Source organism: Tenrec ecaudatus, chromosome 9 (assembly GCF_050624435.1).
Source record: "Tenrec ecaudatus isolate mTenEca1 chromosome 9, mTenEca1.hap1, whole genome shotgun sequence".
NCBI lineage: Eukaryota > Metazoa > Chordata > Mammalia > Afrosoricida > Tenrecidae > Tenrec > Tenrec ecaudatus.
Genome location: NC_134538.1, coordinates 126319986 through 126325985, shown reverse-complemented (window position 1 = coordinate 126325985; position 6000 = coordinate 126319986).

Genomic DNA, 6000 nt, shown 5'->3' with positions numbered 1-6000 from the left:
TGGAGGCAGCTACTTGGCCAACTGACTGGAAGAGATTCATATTTGTACCCCATAGGATGCTCAAATTATAGAACTATATCATAAATAACACACACAAGTAAAATTTTGCTGAAAATCGTCCTAAGATGCTTGCAGCAGTACATTGACAGGGACCTGCCAAAGGTTCCGATTGGATTCATAAGATGACTTGGATCAAGGAGCATCATTGCTGATGTCAGATGGATCTCAGCTGAAAGCAGAGAATACCAGAAAGATGCTAACTTGTGTTTTGTTGACTATGTTAAGGGATTCAACTGTGTGGACTATAACAAACTATGGCTAACCTTGATAAGAATGGAAATGCCAGAACGCTTCTTTGTTCTCACGAAGAATCCGTACGTGGATCAAGAGGCAGTTTTGCAACAGAACAAGAGTATACTGTGTGGTTTGAAATCAGCAAAGGTGTGGGCCAGAGTTGCATATTCCCACCATGTTTATACAATCTGTGTGCTGAGCAAATAAGCAGAGAAGCAGGATTATGTATGAAGAATGCAGCATCAGGATGAGAGGAAGGCTTATTAACAACCTGTGATATGCAGATAAAACCACCTTGTTTGCTGAAAGTGAGGCGGACTTACAGCACTTGCTGATGAAGACCAAGGATTGTAGCCTTCAGGACGGATTATAATTCAATATAAAGAGAACCAAAATCTTCACAACTGTACCAGTAGGAAGCAAAATGGTCAACAGAGGCAAGATGGAACTTGCCAAGGATTTTGTCTTGCTTGGACCCACAATCATTGCTCACATGGAAGCAGCAGTCAAGAGATCAAATGATGCACTGCATTGGGTAAATCTGCATAAGACCTCTTAAAAATGTTGCAAAACCAAGATGTTGCTTTGAGGATTCAGGTACGCCTGACTCAAGCCATGGTGTTTTCAATGGCCTCACATGCGTGTGAACCTTAAGAAGGATGGATCCATTCGAATGATGGTGCTGGCGAAGAATATTGAGAATGCCCTGGACTGCCAGAAGAACAAACGTATCTGTCTTGAAGAAGTTTAGCCAGAGTGTTCCTTTGAGGCAAGCATGGCGAGACTTAGATGCTCATACTTTGGACATGCCAGGAAAGACTAGTCCCTGGAGAAGAACACCATGCTTGGTAATGTGTAGCAGGGCATCTAAAGAGAGGAAGACCTTTGACAAGATGGACTGACACAATGGCTGCCTTGATGGGCTCACACATTCGAACAATTGTGAGGAAGGCACAGGACCGGGCGGTGATTCTTTCTGTTGAACACAGAGTTGCTATGAATGGGAACCAATGGCACTTAAGAACAACAACAAGATGGGAGGGACAGTATTAAGTGGGGGGAGGCGATTTGATGTTAGGGATGATGGAGTAGACCAACAGCTTGGTAAAGTTGGACAATAGAGAGATTTTTAAAACTCTTTTTTTTTTAGGGGACAGTCTTGTGTTGGTTTTTCTGAAAGCAATTATTCATGTGACATTTTTATCTTCAAGAATTTAAGTCTGTGATTGATGGGCCCAACCAACTACCATAACATAAAGCTCATCATCTTGCGGTAAAAGGGATACAGAGAGAACAAAATGAAAGGACACTGCCTCTTGGATCCTACAGGAAGGAAGCCAGCCCAAGGAGCTATAGCTGTTTTCCCCCAAGACAAGAAGAGGACCATTGGTTGAGCGTCTCAGACATCAACAGTTGGAAAGAACCTGGAAGCAGGACTTTCAGTTAAAGAGTGAGGCCACAGCCACCTGAGTTTCAGAGTCTGATCTTCAGCAACTCGGTGCAGGAGAGTGGGGCTGCCATTAAGGTGGGGCAAGGGGAGAAGACTGTCACCCAAGGCTGCTGTGCCTAAGAGGCAGCAGGATGGATTTGTTGGGGCCAAGGGGAGGTGGCCATTCAGGTGGAAAATGGGACGGTCTCACGCAGAGAGCGCACAGTTGCTGACGCAGTGTCCTTGGAATGTGGCTTTGAAGGCCAGGGTTGAAGGATCTCCATCTTACTTCCAAAGGGTGCGTGGCCAGCACCCCAAATCTGGAGGGTGGGGCCCTTGTCCAAATGGTTTCAGAGAAGAGAGAATTGTGGGTTGCTTAATACCCACAATATGTTCCGTGAAATAGGATGTTATGTGATTGGGATGTTGTGCTAACACCGTATCATAGTCTGGTCCTGCTTTTGCTTTAAAAAGTTTGAACAAATCCAACATGACGAACAGGGTGTGTTTTTGTATGTGCGTTTGGCCCTCATTTCATGTCATTAGCAATTTCTCCATGTCTGATCAAAGTTCCTCCTGCATCTCATTAGCTTTGTAGCTTTCAGAGGAGCTGATCCTTTAAAAGCTTGGGGACTTTGTTGTTTTTTTAAAGATCATCATGATTGTTGAGAGTGGCATTTCTAAATCAAGATCAGTAACATTCACCGACTTTACCTCCGTGTTGTTTAATAACCTCTTGTTTCACTTCCAAGCTGTACTTCCCCTTTGCCTGTTGCCGCTGTTTTTGCTAGCACTGGTTTTCCTGCCTCCGGAAGCCCTAATGCACCCCGTGGTAATATTTTCTTCAGGTAATTAAACAGGGATTATGCTGAAACACCTAGGAGATGTGAGATATACAGTATTGGACACTGCTACCCATGAGTCAAAGCAAAACTTTTTAGATAGAAAGTACAAGATACTGCACATGCCAGCAACACAAGCATTCATTGTGATTATCAAGACATATGTACTATAGCTTTTGTCCCACTTTACTCCTGGCAGCACCGTCATTTTGGAAAGAAGGGGCATGGGACACACATGTTGTGTGGGGGACACTGTTTCATTGACTACATCCTGTTTTTTCGGACAGGATTTCTGAGCTCTCTTATAATCTTAGGAGCTCTGGTGGTGATGTAGGTTAGGGATTGGGTGGCTAGCCTCAAGGTTGGGAGTTCAAATCCACTAGGAGAAAGAGGAGGCTGACTGCTTCAGTAAAGAGGTACAGTGTCAGAACCCCTGTACAGGTTGTTAGGAGTCAGACTCAACTTGGAAATGGGTTTGTTTGTTTGAATTACAACCTTGTGGTACCTACGGGAATATCTGTGGTTAGATGTTGGCCAACTGGACATTCTGTGGCACATTACTATATCTGTAAACCAGAGGTTGAATATAGTTTGTTCTGCTGGGGTTTCGCATGTTCGTGGTGCCTATTCTCCCTTCTCCCCTCCCCCCCCCCAATATGTAATGAGAAGGTCTACCTTGTGCCTGTTCTACAAATATACTTTGAAAGCAACTGACTTGTGTTCTAGATCTCACACGTGAAAAGCAATTGCCTCAGAATGGACTGCTCCTAGAGTCTCACGTATATTTTATTTGGATAATCCAGAAGTTAAAATTTTGAACTAGGAGTTGATTAAAGAACGTAAGGATGTTGTGATGTGTGACATGTTTTAAATGTAGCATAGTCATAGTTTTTTTGTGGGGTGTGTGTGTCAAAGGGTGGGATATAATGGATTGAAATGTGTTTCCCAAAACACAAAAGGGCTTAAAAAAGCTTTTGGAAAAATAAAATAAGAAGGAAATTTTCCATTAACTTTTGAAGTCCCCTCATAAGTTGTAAATTGTAGTCTCTATTCCTGTGGTAAAATCCCCTTTGTGAATGGATGATGTTTGTTTGGTTAATGAAGCAGGATTCGTGTAGGGTATATTTTTTTCTTTGGCAGTTTTATTGGCATATAATTCACATATCATACATACATTCACCAGTTCAATCACTTCAAGGAGAGTTGTATAATCACCACCACAATCAGTTTTAGAACATTTTCTTCATTCTTGTACTCATCGATATTAGCTCCCCATTTCCCCTCAACCTCCATTGCCAGATGCCCAAGGAACCATTAATCCAGTTACTGCCTCTACAGATTTACCTATCCTGGTTTCATATACCAAAACCCCAAAACATTAACAAACAAATAAAAAACTAACAAGCACAACAAAATAAAAACAGATTAAAAACCTCAAGAGAAAGGAAAGCAAAACAATTAAAAACTAGAACACATTTAAATAGATCTTAATAGAGATCAGATAATAGGATGATAAATTTTAATCTAACTGCATCTGCTGAATTTTAATCTAACAATCCACTTTCCAATGCATTCTGCATGTTAGAAAGGCCATTCACGTCCCTGGTCCATGGGGAGAAACACACCCGTGAAAAACGCCATTGGCACTAGAATGCAGTGTGCTTTTTGTACGGTGGTGTCATTCATTCAGAGGGAATTCACCAGGAATCTGTGTATTTCTCCTTCATCCAAATCTGAAACAGCTTTGAAATGAGTCTCAAGGGAGATCAAATGATAAGATACTGCAGTTTTACCCCACTTAGTCTGCCATATTTGAATTACAATGTTCTCTGTCTGATAACAGGCCTATTCATATCTTTCGGCTATGATTGGAAGGTGCTCACTGGAGGCTTAATCGATGTGGGGGCCCTGAAAATGAATTTCGGGTTCTCACTGACATCCACACCCTTCTGCAGTCCAGGCATTTGCAATTTAAGCTCTGATTCCATTCCCTCCTTTAGATTTGGATGTTATTATGGATAATCCTTGGATCACACAGCCTGGTGTGCTTCTTCTATGTGGACATAATTGATGCCTTACTTGGATGGCTGCTTGTTTGAAAACAAGTCTTTAAACCCCCAGACTATTCTTTCTAATATCCAGGCACCAGCTGGTTTCTTCACCACACTTTAGCAATTGTATGGTGTCATTTGAGTCCATGTCTTTGGAGAAATAAGAGATTTAACAAACCCATGAAAGAAGCAGAGGGGGAAGAGCATTTTTAAGACACGTGGAGCTTTCCAAGGAACCAGAAAACAGAAGCTGAAGGAGCAAGGACCTTTCCGCAAAGTCAACAGAGAGCCTTCCTTCCTTCCCCTAGAGGTGGTGTTTACATCTATCCTACTTAGCTGCGAGGAAAGGAAAAAAATTACATTTGTGAAAGCCACCCACTGAAAACAAACAAACAAAAAACACTCTAAACAAACCTAAACTCACTGCCATCAGGTTGATGCCAATTCATTGTGACTATCAGCCAAGGTAGAAACTGTCCCTGTGAGTCTCTGATACTGTAACTCTTTGTGGAAGGGGATAGCCCCATTTACTCTGTTATAGTAGAACTAGATGACTAAGGTAGATAAGAATTATTCATTAGTCATAAACATTTGAGGAACTTGAACTCATCTGTATTAGAAACATTGAGAAAGACAAGTTTATTTGAGATTTTCCTATATAATATTAAATACAGATTAATTAGGGAAGATTAAATTTTCCCAGAAAGTGAAGCAGGAAAAGAGAGAACCAGGAGACCCAGTTGTCCTCATCTCTGAAGGAATTGTGTATTATTAATTTTGTATTCCAAAGATTTCACCTATTGCCTAATACATAGGCATGTGTAAGTTATGTTGAAAGTGGGCATTATTCTGAAAATGGATTGGGTACTTTCACCTTGGCCATATGGCATCCTGAGTACTGAGATAGCTTCAAGTAGAAATGAGGACGTGTTTTGTTGTTTTTGTTCATCTTGGGTTCTGTCCAGTCAGCTCCGAATCACAGTGACCCAGTGGACAGCAGAGGACAACAGTGCTTTGGAGTACTGGTTAGTGAAGGCATCTGAGGTAAGTAACTTTTTTGGACAAGTCTTCTGACTGGTATTCTTTCAGTTGCTTATCCCAGAGTAATCAGTATTATAGTTGTACTATCTATACATATTAAATAGTCAGACATGCCAACGACAGTCTCTTTCATTTCTTAGAACGATACTCAGCTAGATGGCTGCTTTTTTATCTTCAAGCCTTTAAGACCCCAGACTCTATATCTTTTGATAGCCGGGCACCATCAGCTTTCTTCGCCGCATTTGCTTATGCACCCATTTGGCTTCAGCGATCATATCAGGGAGGTGAGCACACAATGATATGAGTTTTTGTTCTTTGATGCCTGATAACTGATCCCTTTGGC